At 48.8% G+C, this 19,342-nt stretch overlaps 1 long non-coding RNA gene across 1 annotated transcript; it reads right to left on the bottom strand.

The window, feature by feature from the left end:
* Positions 1 to 3,897: 3,897 nt before the first annotated feature.
* LOC121658707 lies at positions 3,898 to 18,395 on the bottom strand. The gene is made up of 3 exons (XR_006014029.1): positions 16,691 to 18,395; positions 14,919 to 15,017; positions 3,898 to 4,490 (listed from the first exon to the last, which is right to left on the bottom strand). It is a non-coding gene; the product is annotated as an uncharacterized LOC121658707 (long non-coding RNA).
* Positions 18,396 to 19,342: the final 947 nt, after the last annotated feature.

The following is a 19,342-nucleotide window of genomic DNA, read 5'->3' as shown; positions in this document are numbered from 1 at the left end:
TTGGCTCTGATGGATTTTGGTTTTTCATGTGGTTTTCCCCTGCTCTACTACAGCATTACTGGCTATATAGAATCATGGAATGGTTTGGGCTGGAAGGAACCTTAAAGCTCATCTCCTTCCACCCCCTGCCATGGGCAGGGACACCTTCCACTCTCCCAGGGTGCTCCAAGCCCCGTCCAACTGGGCCTTGAACACTCCTAGGGATGGGGCAGCCACAGCTGCTCTGGGCACCCTGTGCCAGGGCCTCAGATTAATGAACCAAGGTTGCTCATCACACCAAACCTGGGTGCACTATAGCAGAAGACGCATTGCTCTTTCCATGCTCTTTCCATTCTCTCTGATGGAGTTTTCTGGGAGAGTTTCAGACTAAAGAAACAGAACAAACAAAAAAAAAAAAACCACAAAACCAACCTTTAAAAAGTCGTAATTTTTTGGAAAAAATCCTAATCAAACTTGGCCACAGAAAAAACAATATTTCATAAAAATGGGATATTTTGAAAGAAGGCCCTTTATTTCCAAGGAAAACAGCACTTGTTCATAATAATTGTGTGGGATTGCTCCTAGCCACATTAAACCAGAACAGCCCTGCCTAGGGATAGGAGCTGGCACAGCCACCCAGCATGGCGCAGCTCCCAGTCCCCACCACAGCAGGGCCTGATGTGCACTCACACAGGTGCTTTATTTATGAAAAGTGTATTGAAAAATGAAAACTTATCCCTTCTCTCCCCATCCCTTCCTCTCTGTGCCAGCATCCAGCACTTCACATGTGCCTTGACATCTGCAATATCAGGGCATAGCAGCAGCTGCAGGTTTTGCCCAGTTTCAGTAGGAAATAAGGACTTTCTCAATTTACCACTTATTAAGACCCTTGTTACCAGCTTTTGGAAAGCCTGGCAGCCCAGGCAGATGAGGACAGCTCTTGGGTGAGTCGCTGGAGCGTGACTGCCATGGATGGCTTTGCATTTTGCAACCCCACAGCCAGAGCTGCCAAGCAGGATTGTGCAACCTGTGTTCCAGCCACAGGCGTCCTTGTGCAGCAAAGCAGCCTCTCCGGAGCAGCCAGCACACTCCTTCTGGGGCAAGGGTGAGTCACCTGGGACCTGCTGGGACCAGATAGACTGAAGGTGCCTCTGCCTCATAAGGCTTTGCTGAAATGTCTTGGAGTTCAGAGGGAGGGGTGACAGCTTCCAACCAGTTATTTCTCTAAGCCAGTGTCATACTCTTAAAGAGTAATGTGTCACATGCAGAAACACACAGAGAAAGAAACCCACTCAAAAAACCCACTTTTTGACACCTCAGAAGCCCTTTACAGACAAACCCCTCAACTGCAGACAGTGTTATTTTGCAGATGTGCAGAAATCCTCTCCTTAGATGGCAGTTGCTGTCTAGCTCTTCTACCTGCAAATGTTGCAGGAAAACCTACATGGGATTTTCCTGGCTAGACAGGTGATTTTTTTTTAACACCCATTCAGGCCAGCGGTGCTTTGCAGAGCAACCCTGTGTGCCCCCAGTGGAAAGGGATCCTGCACTAAGTGATGCTGTATTTTGAAGGAGAACCACAGCATTAGGGGAACACATCACACCTCTTCCTTTAGCTCAGATGCAGGTGGGAGTTGACCCTTTGCTAGCCACTCTGACTCAATTTGCCCCAAGGTGAGATGTTTCTAATGTCTCTCATTGTAGAAGCTTTAATTTTGGGGTATATGGGTGACAATTTGCCTTATTTCATAGTTTGTGACTAGATCCTGGCTCCCTGATGGAGAAATTTTTCTGGAGAGGCAAGGAAGAACTTCGGGAGGCAAGGAACAGGGAGCTGAAGAGAAGAGATGCAGCCAGGGTCAAATCACGCTGCCCGATCCAAACATTCACCCTAGGAAAAAGGAATGAAGCTGGGACACATCCCCTCTTCCAGGGCCAGCATCCCACTATCTCTCACCTCTCTGTGACACTGGGAGGGAGCTTCCATTTATCTTGGACATGAATATCTGGAGTGCTGCAGGACAGGCAATACCCCTTTGGCCTCATCTCACACTTTGGCTGAGGCAGGAAGCCGGGGCAGGTGTGGGATGTGCAGGCTCCATGCACTGCTGTAGAAAATAGGGTTACAAAATTCCCAGCACCATGTTCTGGTGCTGTTCCAGCAGGACATTCGGATAATGGGAAACTGCAGAAATAAATCTGAGTCTTGGCTCTCCACAGCCTGGGATCTGCTCAGCTGGATCTAAGACGTGGGCTGGCCTTACGGCACCCACAGCCCAATGGGACCAGAAGCAGGGGCTATCTGCCGTCTTTTGCTTCTCTGCCCCATCTGCCTTCCTAAAAATAAACCCAGATTCTTGGAAGATAAAGCCCTTCAAGATCCCTTGATCTTTATTTTTAGGGTTGGGGTTTTTTTTCTCCTTTTAAGTTTGCTGTTTCCAGAGGTTTCAGCTGTTTCTTTGGATCTGAAAGTGATGAAAGAAAGGAAGCAAACACAAGACAGCACTTCCAGCCACTCTGAAAGTCTGGGTGTACACTGTAATCCAGCCCCCTCAAACCCTCCAGCCTCAGTATCCTGTACACACTCACCTGCAGCTCCCCTGCCTTAGTCATCCAGCTGGAGCTGAGCATGGGATGAAGCTGTTCTCCTGGAAAACTTACTACCTCTCTCTGATCCACAAGGCAGAACCCAAGGGGAGGTCTCAGCTCCAGGAGCAGACTTAGGCTCCTGTATATCCTGTGCATGGTATGTGGGACTGGACTCACTCACAACTATGTGGTTGGTAGCATGCGGTGCTGGGGCACAGTTGGAAACACCAAAGGCAGGACAGTGCTGGAGCTGTTTCTCAGCTGGTCCCAGAATTATCAGCCAAACCATGAGGAGACTGATCAGAGCTGAGGCACAGGGACCCATCCTTTCTATTCCGGTCAGGAAGGGCTTCATCCCTTTGGGGCACCTCTCTAGCACACAGGTTGTCAGTTAGGGGTCAGTCAAGTTGCTTGACCTCCTTAGGCAAGAGTCCTCATTTTTCATAGAATCAGAGAATCTTAGAATGGTTCAGGTTGGAAGGGGCCTTAAAGCCCATCCCATCCCAACCCCTGACATGGGCAGGGACACCTTCCACTCTCCCAGGGTGCTCCAAGCCCCGTCCAATCTGGCCTTGAACACTCCCAGGGATGGGGCAGCCACAGCTTCCCTGGGCACACTGTGCCAGGACGTCATCACTCTCACAGGGAAGAATTTCTTTCTAATATCCAATCTAAATCTGCCCTCCATCAGCTTCATCATCTACCCTTCATCTACATTCATCCATCTATCCTTCATCAGCCTCCATCAGTTTTTGCTTGTCTTCAACAAGGAAGCTTCCCAGAGAGCTGTGTAAGCTGTATGGGAGGCCCTTCCAAAGCATTTCTTCTGGTGCCAGCAGCCTGGAAAGCCCATCTTCTGGTGACAGGCCAATGGCTCCAACCAGTCACCTCTCATGCTCAAACTGAGCAGTGTCACCACCACTCAGTGGTGGGTAAGACAGAGTTTCTGTCCAAGCTTTGGCCAAGCTGACCTGTGGTGAGACACTCAAGTGCAGATGTTCAGGTGCTGGGCACCCAACAGAGCAGATGGGGACACCACAAACACACATCAACCAAATCAGCCTTTTGTTGAATCCAACTCTCATGACTACCAGACCACAAAATGTTCCCAGAGGCAAAGAGGACCCCAGTGTGCTGGCAGTCCCTAGACAAGTGGGATCTTGAGGGACAGACAACCAACACTTGAGCAGAGTGTCACTCCACGTGCAGGAAAGATGGTTGGCAGGTATCTCTGTTTTTGAAAACCAACCATGCTTAGTTATTTTTGGCTAGCTTAGGCCAAAGAGCTTAAATGAAGCTGCAGCCCAGCAATAAGTGCTGTATTTCCCATAAAGATGAAACAGAGAGATGTTTTTAATCAGAAACTACAAAAGAAAGACGTTTCATGAGTAACATAAAGCTAACAAGCCCATCCATCAAAACTGGGAAATAATAACATAGCTAGATTAGAAATGGGATTAAGGCCCAAATGAATCACCTACAAAAAGACCAGATATTGTCATGCACTGGGCATCCAAACTGGCACACAGTGGTGGCCCAGTGCACCAGCATCAATAAGGTCAGATACAGCAGGACAGATGTGGGCAGAAAGTGGCAGGAGCTGAAAGGTCTCATCAGGTCTCTGCAGTGCACCATGACCAGGAATTTGGCTGAATTTTTCAGGTCAAATTCAGCAGCTCAAGGGAATGCACTTTTAAATTTGAATGGAGTTGCATTCCAAATCCTTGATTCACTTGTAGGATACCTGACATTTTACAGAAGGAGCTGGAGAACAAGGTGTGTTCCCTATGGAGCTGTAACATGACCTTTGCCTGGCACACAGTCTTTAATGGGTGATGGCTGGTCGGAAAGCCACAAAAGTCACACTGCTGGAGATGATCCATGGCTGCAGCTGTATATCAGGCACCTCCAATGACACATCCCTGGAAACAAACAGAACAGGAAATTTTGGATAAACTGTGGGGTATTTACCCAGTCAAACCATTTCAGAGGCAGACCATCTCCATGTGGAGCAGGCCTGGAGAATGGAGACGTGTGACACCAGCAGAAAACACTCCTGATTTGTCCCTGTGCAATAGCAGACAAATGCAGCATGTTCTGTGGCCAAAACGTGCAGGTTTTTAGGATACCTGTGGGAGCATGATGCTGGGTTAGGAGCATCGGGGAATAGAGCTAAACAGGGTGTGAAATTCTGCTTTTGGCAGCAGCAGAGACGGAGGCTCCCGAAGAGCCTTCGAGAGACTGGAATGCTAATGGTTAATGACTCAAAACAATTGGCCATTTGCAAAAGCGCAGGTGCTTTGCTGACTATGCCCAAAGTAACCGCCCAGGGGCAGAGGGGTTGCACACACACACACCCCCACACACACCGAGAGGACAAACTGGGCTCTGAGACAGATCAGGGAAGAGGCCAATAAGAAGCAGATCCTGTGAGGCAGGATATTTCTTTTTATCATGTCCTCCCCTTACATAATTGGCTCAGGTGTGAAAATTCCCTTCCAGGGAAGTTTCACACATCACATATAAACCTGAAATTATTAATTCCTTTCTGATGAGCCATAATTGGCTCTGCTAAGATGACAAGAGAAGCAGCTGTCATGTCTTAAAAAGTGTCATAAACCATCAAAGACCCCCAAAGTTCCCCTGATCCACCTGTTAAGTCATACAGCATAGAATTCTCTGCCCCAGGGGAGGTACTTGGGTACCTGGGTGTTCCCACCAAGCCTGAGCATATATTAACTCATTGAATGTTGCATTTTGCGGGCTTCCTCCATGGATCCCTGATGGATCAAGACTGTGAATATCACTTTGACCAATTTACATCAAAATTGCAACAACCAGGTTTTGTCCCTGGACCCACTGGTGGGTGGTAACTATATAACTATTCTGTTCTTATCCTTTCTTTCTCTTTCTTTTCCCTTATACATCTTCTTAAATGTTCTTTTTATGCTTTTGTATTACTATAGATAATAACCAAATCAGCTACATAGCCATTTTCTATTGAAACCAAACTGTTCTAAAATAAGCCCTACATATATATGTATTTATAAGCACTGATCATTCAGTGTTATTTCACTCTAATCCACCCCAAAGCATCTATTAATCTGGGTTACCTTCTTCTTCTGGGACGGGTTGTAACAGAATCAACATTCTGCCTGTGAGAATGGGATGAAGGAAGAGGCAAATAAATCCCTTTTTCTCTGGCCAGGTGGTTTCCTTCTGACAAACGATGGCTGCAGTTCAGGCAGATCTGGTTTTACAGCTGCCCTGTGCCAGCCTGACATGCCTACAACTCTGCTCTAGCAAATCACTGAAACAATTGCTCATTCTGTGAGGAAAGGCAGAGGCTAATTACAGGCATGTAACATGATCCCAGCAAAGGAAGAGCTCTCCAGGGCTGGCTTTCCACACACTGCCCAAGGGTGCATCTCAGTGCCCTCTTTTACATGCACATACTTCCCTTTGCACATCCCAGGTGGCCTAGGAAGAGCCTGAGACTCGCCCAGCATCCCTGCACTCACCATCTCTTGGGACGCACACATACTTGACAGTGAGACCATGGGGGTTCTGGAAAATGCTGATAACAGGGAAAACTGCCCAGGTGATGGGGCAAGAGGACTGTGGTGAGAGATGACCAAGAAGGAGTGAGCAAGACATTCACTCAGTACTGAAGCATCTCTCACCAGCACCACAATTCTCTGGTGCATCACAACAAGGGCCAGAGCAGAGCTCCTCATTCAAAGGTGAGCTCTGGAGTGTGGTTGAGGTACTGGTTAAGGACGAATGGATGGAAGGCACGTGGGGTGTTGCAGACGCCAGTCTGTGAGAGAAATGTTAAATGATGGGCATGCAGAGCTGTCTCAGCCAGGCTGCCCCAGCCCAATCACCTGCCTACTTCTTGCCAGCTGATCCTTTGGATGCAGCTGGTGCTCTGCCCACCTGCAGATCAAGGTGGCCCATGCAGAGCAGGGGGAGACATCCTCCAGGTCAGGAATCACAGATTGTTTCTTGGGATCTGGGAACTCCCTATGGCAGCAAGATCTCCTAAGCCCTAGATGAGAGGCACAGAGACACCCATGCCAAAAGAGGAAGGAGAGTCCCATGGAATGGCCTGAGCCATGCTCCACATCATACTCCCACTTGAGCCAGGGAAGTTCCCCAGGAATCGATGCTGAACAGGACATTCAGTATCCACAAGTTGTTTCTGGCCCATCTGTCCAAGAAGGAAGAGTGATGGATGGTCTTCAGAGTCCTGACCATGACAGGGGCTCAGCCAGGCTCTCCAGCTCTGACAGAGATTGATGACTGGACAGAATGGGCTTCTGTGGGAGCAGGGCAAGCACCAGCACCCCCTCCCTGCCGTGCTGCAGAACGGTGGGGGGGAGCAGGGCCAGCTCAGAGACCACAGTGTCCCCGATTGGCAGAGACAGATCCATTCTCCACTGCTGCTCAGGAATGTGGCTCGAGGTGGAGCACCAGGTGCTGGAAGGAGGGTAGCAGTCAGTCTCACCCTCCAAGAAAAATACCGGCCCTGCTCACCAAAGGAAAGGAGCAGAAGCAGCTCCTGCACAGCCAGATTTATGGGCCCCAGCAGGCTGAAAAAATCCAGTGAACGTTTCGGCAAATCCAGCCTCCATCAGAAGTTACAGAGTGATAGGTGTAAGTCCCAGCCAGACTCGCAGCTGCTGCCTCTCCTGAGCCAGCTCCGGGCCGCCAGTGAAGTCACCCTCACACCTCAGGTTGTGGGGATGGCAGTGGGGTCAGTAAGGGTGGCGGTGGGCGCACCACTGGCACCACCCTGAATGTGTTTCTGCAACAGGACAAGCAGCTGGGGGCTGGCTGGGGGATGCACTGGAGGAAACATCACGCTGAATGGATGGGACAGTTTTTAGAGGAGCTCTGATGAGCACAGGGCTCATTTACAGAAAAAGTTGGAAATGGGTCAGGGTTGATCCCAGCATCCCCTTTCCAGGTCCCAAGCTGGGTCACCTTCTCTGGTATCATCTTCCAGGACTCATACCCTGTTTGCAAACATTTCCTGTTGCCCATCAAGGGTGCCCACAAGGACCATGTCCACAAACCCCACATAGACAGCTTTCCCCTTCATGCAGGAGATTGCTGCCCCTTTCAAAGATCTCACAAGGGCACATGGTCACCAAACCTTGAACAGATGATCAAGAGGAGGAAAAAGACAGAGGCAATTCCCTTAAAAGTCATTAACATCTCCATTATTATTGACTAATGGCAGATCTCAGCCCTCACCATCCTCTTGTCCTCATCTGCAGGTTTTTTGGGACAAGGCCAGTCTCCTTGACTTTGGAAAATACCTGCCACACTGAGGGTGATAAAATTATCAACCTTCTGCAGCTGGGAGGGGACAATGCTTCCCATCTATCCTTTCATCAGCCCCATTCACCTCTTTTCTGCTCTGTCCCAGAGAAACTCCCCACCCCATCCCCCAAATTTCCAGGGCTTTTTACACAGCAAAACCAGTCCTGATCTTGAGATAATGCCTCTGTCCCAGTATGCACATGGGGAGAGATGGGAGACAAGCCTCTCTTGCAGAACCAAAACTGCTGTGTGCCCTTCACACCTGTTCTGCTGCAGGGCAGGTGTCTGAATCCCCCAGAGCCTCAGTGATCTCCAATGAGGGGATGAGTGAGGACCCTCCTGCCAGATCATTGTTATCTGAGACACGTAATGATCCAGGTGCTGCCCCCAGCTCCACAGAAACTCCAGCATCTGTCTGGAGACAAGGCTCAGCATACCAGGTTTTTGCCTGTTCTTCCCATAGCCTGATTCTCCCTCCCAAAGGACACAATTTGAGGGTCACTCATGGTCCTTTAGCTCCACAGAAAAGTCAGCTTCTCCCTCCAGCATCTCTGAAGCTGGGCAAGCCAAGATACTGGGGCTGTGGTACATTTGGGATAGAGATGTCTTTGGGATAGAGAGCACAGGTAGAAGCACATGGACACATGCTGAGCTCTGTTATGAGGGTATGAAGAAGAGGCAGGACTCCACAGCAGTTTTTCTGCATCCCTATGCCTCTCACACAGGGCCAAATCCTCTGCCATCATATCTGGAGCCATGCAGGACCTGGCATTTGTCTGGTGTCACACCTGGGTCCTGTGCAAGGTGGCTGAGCCTGGAGCCACCATGTCCATGGAGGCATGCTGGGCTCCCAAGAGGCCCCCTCTGAGGTAAGCATTCCCTGTGCTGTGGCTGTTCTCAGTCGCAGTTTCATCTGCCCCCTGGAGCCACAATCTCTCTGACCTGGAGTACAGGGTGGGACTCAGCAAGTCAGTTCAGGGGCTTTTGCAGATTTTATAGCGCTTTTTTCATAGGTCCAAAGCAGACTGCATTCAGCCAGGCCAGCCTCTTTGGAAAGCGCTCCTGCTTCACTTTCCAAGTGGATCCATCCATTTTCTTAATGCAGCAGAGATTATGGGATAGCACTCTGTGCCTCTGTGTATCTCACTCAGCCTTCTGAAAGCTTGTCCAGCTTCATCTCCAAACATCTAGTGCAGTTCCTGGGTTGACGGTCCTGAGATATTTTTGGGAGGAGGGCAGAGGATCCGGCTTCACACATGCCTTGTAGGCTGCATGGGAAAGTTCAGATCTTAAACAACAAAGGATGCCCACAGAGGCTGTTCCTCCAGGCACAAATCACCAGCAGTTCCATCTCTAGTCTTTCTGCTCTTCCTAAATGAATGGTTCTTCACCCAGATTTCTCAGACTACCCCTGCAGAGAGCCCTGCTTCAGCTTCTTGCTGTGGGAGCAGCAGAGATTCAGGAGCTGCCAGGAATGGATATACAGCTTCTCTGAAGTACGGCATGGGACTGTCCTCTCCATGTGAGACCTGCTCGTGGGCCTCTTTAGAGCCAGGAGTCAACCCCAGCCCCAGATTTTGGAACCACTTCCACTGTAACTGGACATCTCTTTCCACCCACCCCTCTGCAGCATCCCCTGTCTCTCTCCCTCTCTGTCTACGTCTTAGGTTACAATGTAAGATGTAACCAAAAGTATGTATTCTATCACCATCTGTTAAAATCAGGTGGGGCAATGTTCTTTTCTCTTCCGTGACACATCCCTGATAACTCCCTCTGGGAGTTATCTGCCCCTTCTGCTAATGGGCCATCCAGCCTCACTGCATGACTCATCACATCCCATTGTGAGATGCTCTGCCCAGGGGGAGGAACCAAGCACTCTTACCTGGATATAATCTGAGGTTTGGAACACCACATTCAGCCCTTACCTACTGGATTCCCAGAGGACAGGAGCTACATAGCAATCACTGGACCTTCAGAGGAAGACCAGACCCTTCTGCAGGATCACCACCTCAACAGAACTGTATCTATCACTTCAAAGAGGACTGCAGCCACCACTTAATCAGACTGCTACCACCACCCTGACCAACAGGGTGTCAGGTCATATCCTTGACTCTGTCAGTTTAAGCCAGTGTTTCTGTATTATTGCCTTGTTATATATACTAGTAAAGAACTGTTATTCCTGTTTCTCATATCTTTGCCTGAAAGCCCCTTAATTTCAAAATTATAATATTCAGAGGGAAAGGGGTTACATTTTCCATTCCAAGGGAGGCTCCTGCCTTCCTTGGCAGACACGTGTCTTTCAAACCAAGACAGTCTCTCCCACCCCTTCTTGGAAAGAAGCACTGGGTCAGGAGGTCTGAGCATTCATCTTTGCCCCATGGTCTAAAACCTCTCCTCTGTCCTGGGAGGCTCTTTCATGCAACCACCTCTGAGCATCCCCTCCCTGCTTGTGTCCACAAGACGTGACAGAGACATCAGCCACAAGCAGACCCTGGCATTAACAGGGGTCACTCTGGGGGATTGACATCCCCTGCTTTCGGGTGTCACCCTAACACCCAGGTGATCCAGCCTCAGAAGAGCCGCTGCCTAGATGAAGTGTTGTGTTGGTGTGTCTTGGGTTACAATGTAAGGTGTAACCAAAATATGTATTCTACTCCCACCCTACATAAGCTGTTAAAATGGGTGGAGCAATGTTCTTATCTTCTCCATGACTCAGCCCTGATAACTCCCTCTGAGAAGCAGCAGCCACTCTGGGGGAGAGGGCTTTGTCCGCTAATGGACCATCAAGGTCTTACAGAATGACTCAGAATTACATCATTCCATTGTGAGATGCCCTGCCCTGAGGGAGGAACCGAATATTCCTACCTGTATATAATCTGAGGTTTGGAACAGCACAGGGGCACTACCACTGAATTCCCAGAGGACAAGAGCTGATAACCACTACTCGTCCTCCAGGGAAGGACCAGACCTTTCTACAAAATCACTGCCTCGACAAGACCACATTCATCACTCCAACAGGACTGCAGCCACCATTTCATTGGACTGCTACTACCATCCTGACCAACAGGGTGTCAGGTCGTATCCTGACTCTGTCAGTTTAAGCCAGTGTTTCTGTACTATGGCCTTTATTTTAATTCTCCTATTAAACTGTAGTTCTGACTTGGAATATGTCACAAGATATTTGTGTGGAGTTAATTCCTCCCACTTCAAACCACTAAATGGTGGCAAGTATGAACAGTAGGAACAAAGACAAGACGGTCATTTTGTCCTAGGAAGGGATAGCTGCTGGGTTAGGTGTTGCAGACATCAACACTTCCCTAGGAGGGAAACCTGCTGCCTGGAGCTGTGTGTGCCAAAGGCAACGGGCCTGAGATTGACCATGAAAACATATTACAAGTGTAAAAAACTTTCCACAAACACAATCTGAGTATTTGCAGTATTTTTCTCTAGGAAAACACATTTCAGAACAACTAAGCAAAGAGGGAGAGTCATAAAGCTGATGGGAGATTGGGCTCATCTCACTGTCTTCCTACTGACATTTCCCTGGGATCAGGGAACCCTGGAGTGTTCCCCAAGAGGAACATAGATACCCCTCATGCTGTCCATGTCCAAGGGTCAGTGTTTAGTGGGACATGGAGGTGAGGCAGTGACACGAGCAATGTGGGGACTTGCAGGTGATGGGGGGCTGTCAGGCCAAGGTTGCATACTTCAAGATCTGAGCATCATTTAAATTAGTGAAGCAGCCAGATAAAACAGCAAGGCCTTGTTCTCTTTTTTTTTTTCTTAAAAAATCTAATTTAAAAGCTCGTTACCTTCTATAAAAAAAGGGGTTTGAAGTCTTTGATTTCTCCCCCTGGGCAATCTGTAATCCCTCAGCTAAATCCCAAGCCCTTTAATTAAGACCTCAGTCATTTGAATTGTTAATGAAGATCCATTGGAGGACCATCACTCTCATTCCTGATTTCATCTTGTGCTCATTAGGGACTCCTGATTAAAATTCATCATCTCAGAAGATATTTATAACTCTCTAACTATCCCTAGACCTCATTAATTCAAAGCCACCTGTTTGGAAAGAGATGGGGGGACTTAAAAGGCATCAGGCGGGATCTGGAGCTCAGGGAACACTGTTGACTGACAGATGACAGTGTTGGCCTTGCTGCACATATTGGGACAGAGGCATTATCTCAAGATCAGGACTGGTTTTGCTGTGTAAAAAGCCCTGGAAATTTGGGGGATGGGGTGGGGAGTTTCTCTGGGAAAAGGGGAAGGGACACCAGGGGTGTAAGGGATACCATGGGAGTAAGACATGATCCAAACTGTATTTAGTGGGGTGAGAGAAGAGAAGAGAAGAGAAGAGAAGAGAAGAGAAGAGAAGAGAAGAGAAGAGAAGAGAAGAGAAGAGAAAAGAGAAGAGAAGAAGAGAAGGCCAAGCAGCCACTGGCCAGATGTGCCAAAGAGGAGAGAGACCCCCTCCTACATCAGTGTCCTGGAGTGTACAAGGGTATGAAGACTTGGAAATGTTGAATCATAGGAAGAGACCACCCCATGACTCCTTCTCTGTCCCAGTGGACAGACAGATCCTGCCTGTCTCAACAACTCACCAGGGACACAGCCACTGGCTCATACAGTCTGGCTGCTCCCTCCACAGTTTGCCCAACACTGTCCTGAACCCCAGTGAAGCTGAACCAGTCTCATGGACCTCAACCCTGGATAGGCCATGGGGTCCTTTTCACAGCAAAATCCCCAGTGGTAATAGAGAGGGAACCCCAAAGCATCCAGCTCTCCTTCCAACCCATACCTCAGTTTGCCTTACTCTGGGCTTTGCCTTTTGCTCTCCCACCATGTCCTCCCTTGCACCACTGGAAGCTAAGCAGAAGCTCTGCCTCTTCCACTTCTTCTTCTTGTCCCCTGCCATCACCTACATGCTGCCCTCCTTTTTCCTCTCCCCCATCCATGCTCTCTCCCATGGCTCCCTCTTCTCACCAGCTGTCCAGTCCTGAAGTTTGTCATGACTCTGCTGATCTTCTGCATCAGTTGCTTCTCCCCAAGTTCAGCCTAAATCTGGATCAGGCTCCCTGGGGCTGGGGACCAAGCCCAGGGATCGCAACCATCACAAGAGGTTTCCCTGGAGTAATTTGTTCCCTTGACCCAAAAGGAACCCTTTCCTTTGGGACACTCGATGTTTTTGCTTAGCCTCATGTTCTCCTGCTTTGGGTCAGGCTTTAAATAAAAACGCCCTGTGAAAATAGGAAAAGAGTGTTGTTTCAAGGCTGTCTAATGAAATACTCCAGCACTTCAGAAATTAGACATTTTACCTTGGAAACATCTAGCAGGACTATGCTGACACTTTCACATACATCCAAGTGACTGAAACCTGAACTTGGAGCTCCTTTTGGTCCCATTGAAATCCCATTTTTTAGTGAATTACTACTCATAAAAGGTCCAGCTGGCTGCTGCCACTCCTGCCCAGGTTTCACTACCCTGCAGTCCAGGTGAGTTTTGGGACAGCTCATCCCAGGCCCCTTCCACCTTGCATGTCACCACCAATGCTGTGACAGCAGTATGCAGCTCTTCAGCCGTATTCTGATGTGTGAGGCTGAGGAGAGCCCTCCTTCCTCACACAGTGGTTGAGCCCAGCCATGTTTGCACTAGTCACCACAACACAAAGCAAGAAAAAATCCCTGGGTTGCTGTGGATGACAAAGGGGGTGAATAAGAAGGATGATAAATGTACTTTGAATCTCTTTGCCTCTAGACAGACACATTTAAAAGTGACCTGCAAGGGACCTTCCCCTTTCGGTCCCAAATAATAGAAGCTCTGAATGAATTTTAACACTGGGTTTATTCCCCTTATGCTTTTTTGTTCCTGTTAGAAATTCAGGTCCCTGTGCAAGCCCCTGAATGAGTGCAATGAGGATGCAACAGGAGGGAAAAGTGAACACAAGTGAATGAAAGATGGTTTTTAAACACTTTCCAAAATGCCCGGCTTTTATCCTGCTGGAGTGGGAGAGGACGCTGTTTAACACAGTTTGCTTTGTGCTTGAGAGATTTATTTAACTCCAACAATTGTGTGGCAGTTCAGAGAAAGGAATCCTTTGTTGGAGTTACAGCTCTCCATGGCAAGCAGTCTCCATGCCTTTGCTGGAGTGAGGCCACTTTGTGCAGAAGAATGAACTGCTTATTTGGGATGGGTGACCCCAGAGCCCACTGCCTGCTGTGAGGCACAATCTGGGATGGTCCATCTGACAGCAGCTTCAAGCTTTGACTCTGTCCGTGGTAGCCGGGAAAGCACCACAGCTGTGTGAGTCCAGCCCGAAGAGCAGGGGGTCTTCTGAGCAATGGAAAGATTCAGGGTCTGGGACAAAAATCCCTGGCTGCTATGAACTTCTCTTGAACTTCCCAAAGGGACTTGCTTACATTTGAAGTTTTCCAGGTAGCATTTGAGTAAATGATGTGTGATTAACCTGTTATTTTGATATCAGAACAAAGGATGATCCACCTGGGTTGAATAGAGATAACCACACTACCTCAACAGGCCCTCAGTGTGGAAGAGGTCTTGGCAAGTTTCATGGGGGCAAAGCTGTCTTTGGAGCCTGTCTGCCTGGAGCTGGGTCCAAGGAGTATTTGGAAACAGAGCCATTGTCTTGGACCCATGACTGTGGAGCAGAGTTTCTGCACCTACAGGACTCTTCTACCTTCCATAGGTCCATGGAAAGGCATCAGTTGTAAGGATCAGCTTGGTACATATACCAAGGAGTCCCTCAGCCTTTCCCTTTGGGCCCCTTTGCTCCACAATAAGCAGATTGTTTGGAAAGATGTGGAGGTTTGGAGAGATAATTACAGGTTGGATCAGGTTGAAAGGGACCACAGTGGGATTATGGGGTCTCACCTCCCTGCCTCAGCAGTGTCATCCTAGAGCACATGGCAGAGGATTGTGTCCAGATGGTTCTGGAATATCCCCAGTGAGAGAGACTCCACACCCTTTCTGGACAAAGGGAAAAGGGTTGTCAAGGACAGTACCTTCCAGCTCCCACCTTCCTGGCAACAGGACCACCTGTGTCAAAGGAAGAGGCAGTCTTCTGCTAACAGGCACAGCACCATGATAAGTCTCTCCCAGCCCTAGCAGAGGACAGAAATCTCAATCAGGTCAAAAATATCTTTCACCAACATCTTTCCACTTTTTGACACAAATAAAAGCCATCAAGGCAAGACCATGCTGTCCCTTGGCTCTTTCCTTGCAGGACAAGGTGTGCCAGGAATGTACTTCAGCCATCCTATCCCATCCCATCCCAGTGCCTGGGTTCCAGTGATGTAGGTGTGTGGTGCAGGGTGCACATGGCCCCCACGCAGCCCACAGGCCCCCACATAGCCCAGGATTTGTGTCTGGGCCCCCACGACCCCCCGTGACCCCCATGCTACTGGGAGCTGCCACCACAAGCCACTGCTTCCCTCTTGTGGGTGAATTTGGGGAAGTATGAGGGGGAGCACCCAGGAAGCCCTGGCAAGGCTGGCACTTACAAAAACACCCCTCTCACCTCACCAAACGGGGAACACCCACCAAGTTTGGGAACACCAAACACTCTGCAGCTTCTGGGACAACAAACCTGTAGAGCCCCCAAAAGCTCATCCTGCCACAGACCTTCATGGTGGGCTCATACAGCCAAAGAGAGCCTTCCCGATGAGCTCACACAGCCAGATTCTGCTCTCTGGGTGACTGCAGAGACTGGTTCTGAGGTAAATGAGGGGACAAAAGGACATGCAATGGTGCCAGAACCACAGTTTTGGGTCATCTGTAACAGGCTGCCTGACTCTTGGGTTGGGGAAGATTTGGATCCTCCACAGGCAGAGCAAGATCAAAGAATCAGAATATCCTGAGCTGGAAGGGACCCACAAGGAGCATCAAGTCCAACTCCTGGCCCTGCACAGGACACCCCAACCTGTGCCTGAGAGCAGTGTTCAAACACTCCTGGAGCTCTGGCAGCCTCAGGGCCATGACCATTCCCTGGGGAGCCTGGGCAGTGCCTGACCATCCTCTGGGGAAAGAACCTTTTCCTGAAATCCAGCCTAAATCTCCCCTGACATAAATTCATACAATTTCCTGTCACTGGGCACCAGAGAGCAGAGATTGGTGCTTGCCCCTTCACTGCCTTGGGAGGAAGCTGTGAACCCCTTCAACAGACCCTTCAGATGGCCAGTGTTGGCCAGAGCACAGGAGAAAACACGAGCCTATCCACTGCAATAACCAACCCACAGAGCATTTGGGAGCAGACAGCAACGAAGAACAGAGCAGCATCTCCACAGGATCCACTGGCTACTCAGGACTGTGGTTCCCATCTGAAAAACTCAGGTTTCTCCAAGCCCTGGGAGCTTCCAAGCCTTTGGGAGGCCATCTGAGTCCCTTCATGGAACTGGAAGGAAAAAGGGAATGGAGGGCCAAGGGAGCTATTAAAATCCCCTTCATGGGCACAATGGGTGGCAGGATAATCCCAGCTGCTCCCAGAGACACTGAGATAGCCCCAAGGGATGTTTTAAGAGGGCTGAAGATAAAAAGGCTGAAAAGAAATAGTCGGGGGAACTGAACAAGAATATGCAAACTCAGCTAAGACCTGCAAGGAACTGATAAAGGCCAGGGAAAAACAGAGAAAAATAACACTGCCAAGAGGGCTACTGGGAATAAGAAGGAATTTTGCAAATTGCAGCAAAGGGAAAGCAAATACAGTGTGAGTCAGCCCATTAATAAATGAGAAGGGAATGCAAATTAATGAGAATTCATAAGCAGCTGAGGTACTGACCTGCTTTCAGATTTTCTATTTCATTCCCAACACAACTGAGTTCTGGGAGGCGTTAACCCTTTCCTCTGTACCCTTCAGGACTGGGCATGAAAACGGTTCAGAAAATCTGCAGTCCTGTGTCACTACATGGGCCTCCTTCAAACTCCTTCATGCACCTGTGCAAAACTTCATCGCAGCTGAATCACAACAGTCTGTGATGGATACCTCAGCCATCAGGCACCCTTCTCCTGCAAGTCCTCATTCCCATGTGGCTGGGCTTATACAAGAGACTTCAGAAGGTCTTCTCTCCCACATCCCACTCCTCTCCTTCATTCTCCTGTTCTGTTTATTTTATTGATCATAGCTGATTTGAAACAGTTTTTAGAAGTTTTTTCCAGCCAGCTAGAGCTGAGACCAGCTTCTCTTTTCACTCCTGCTGGGAACTGTGGATCTTAACCAGTATAAACCAATGCAGCTCCATTATGGCCATCAGAGGGTTCTCTGATACACCAGCACCCTTTGGCCAAAAGCAAGAGGGTCAAGGCACTGGTCATTCATAGCACACACCGGTCAGATGTCTGCTCCATTCTTCACTTTGTCTTTGGGAGGTCCCAGCACAACCTCTCTGCCGAGTGGTATCAGTTTGTTTTATGAATCAGCTCCTGTTTGATGATGTATTCATTGATCTTTGCCACCACCAACCTCTGAATTCCTCATTCCCAAACTGAAGTGCATCACTCCAGGATCCACCAGTGCCTCAGTCTGAACCTTCCTCTCCTGCTCCCAGCAGCATTATTTGCAGGGCAAGGTCCTGCAGCCTCTGAGTCACATTGATTTTTGCCCTTCACAGCAGCCCAAAGACACTTCACAGCAATCATCCTGCCAGGAGACACTTAAGGACTTTCATGTCCTGATTTTGCAAGAAGCAGCAAAATCCAGAGGCAATAGAGTTAGGGAAGCCTGTAGTTAAAGCTGTCCTGGCCTCTGACAGACATTCACTGTCTTAGCTGCACTTTCCCAGGCTGGATGCCTGCATACACTGAGCAGCTGAAGAGCATTTTCAGTTAAACCAGCACTGCTGTCAGTCAGGGAACAAAAATTTGGCTTTGGAAACCATTGGAGGGCTCTACAATTGATGCAAGAGTCAGAGATGCCACGGAGATGTGCATGGACTTCCATGGGGTTTTTTTCTCTTTCCTTGTCTGAGCCCTTAAATAAATGTGCATTTGTCTCCTGAAGGATCTGGAACTTGCACTTTCAAATGGCTTTTATAGCTCCCTACTCCAATCCTCTCCAAATTGGAATGTGGGCAGGCAGGCAGTCACACATGAAGTCCCACTTTCTCTAAGGGTCCCTCTTGTCATGTGCATTTTTACAAGCTCTTGACCTTCTGTTGGAATTAGTTGCCACTGGCTTAAGCCCTTCTTCAGAGTCTGAGCTCTGAGTAAATACTAAATGTCAAGGATGATCACCTAAAAAAGGGGCAGAGAGGTATAAGATGGGGACATTGAACTCAGTCCTCATCCACTCTTCACTCAGTCTCTCCAGTCCAAAGTACCCAGCAGGGTGCTATGCCAACTTCTTCCCAGGGTTTGTCTGTCCTAGATGTCCTACTTCAGCTCCTCATCACTTCAGCATCAAAGACCTTCCTGTGCTGTCCACACGGCAGCTCCCAGAACGGCTGTTCTTCCTGCTGATGACGCCTTTTCTTGGTCTTAAAATCGAGAATCAATCACAGTTAGAAGGGGAAAAGGGATTTTACCTCTGTATTTATTTTAAGAATTTTTAGGTGCACCATGTCCAGGTGGAATGCACTGAAATGCACCCCGCAATGCACACACCTGATAGATTGGGTATAATATTATAGGTCTTACTAATTAGCACATCTATCAAAGATTTCCCGGTGAGAGGCCCAACTGAGCCCACTCCTCTGAGGAACCTTCCCTTTGGATGGTTCTATCTTAGTTTATAAAATCTGTTCTGGAGAGGACCTTGGTGTCTGGGGCTTTTTGATCCTTAATTATGAGGCTTCTAAGATGTTTAGTCGTAGCTTGACAAAACACGTCTAAGAATGTAGGCTAAAAAACATTAAGAATACAAAAGCTATTAAAAAGATATATAAAAGGGGTATAAAAGAAAAGGCAAAAAATCATCATGGCATCACTGAGCCCTTCACCTCCCTCTCTTCCTCACTGAGTTTCCACTGGGGCTTCATGTAAAAGTGTCTGTGGGGGAACTGGTGGGGCAACGGATGCAAATACCTGGTCTGGGAGTGTTAAGAGATCTCCTTGGGGCCAAACTGAGCAGTCAGACTCACAGCATGGCACCACCAGCAGCAGTGGCCCGCAAGTGTACCCACCATGTATCCGAGCAAGGTCAAGTGTCTGTGTGCAGCCAAGTCCTCCCGAGTGTCAGATGGAGCCTGTGTGGGCTGTGTGTGTGGATCCTGTATTTTTAACCTGACTTCCTCTCGACCCTAATGTCTGCAAGTCCAACTGGAGCCTTAGAGCCAAAAGCCTCCCCAAAGCAGCATTGGGGTTCCAGTAAGGCACTCCAAAGTGTTTCCATACACCTATTATAACCTGCACTGCCCTTCAGAGCCACTGAACATCCCTGCCCTGGTGTCAGGCCAAGAAGACACAGAGCAGGAGGGGCAGGATGTGAATGCAGAAC

This window comes from Corvus kubaryi, unplaced genomic scaffold, assembly GCF_017639235.1.
Source record: "Corvus kubaryi isolate FWS band 111438036 unplaced genomic scaffold, C.kubaryi_AGA036_p1.0 split3-37344, whole genome shotgun sequence".
In the NCBI taxonomy this organism is placed as follows: domain Eukaryota; kingdom Metazoa; phylum Chordata; class Aves; order Passeriformes; family Corvidae; genus Corvus; species Corvus kubaryi.
The sequence above is the reverse complement of the archived record's forward strand: the minus strand, read 5'-3'. Positions and strand labels throughout refer to the sequence as shown.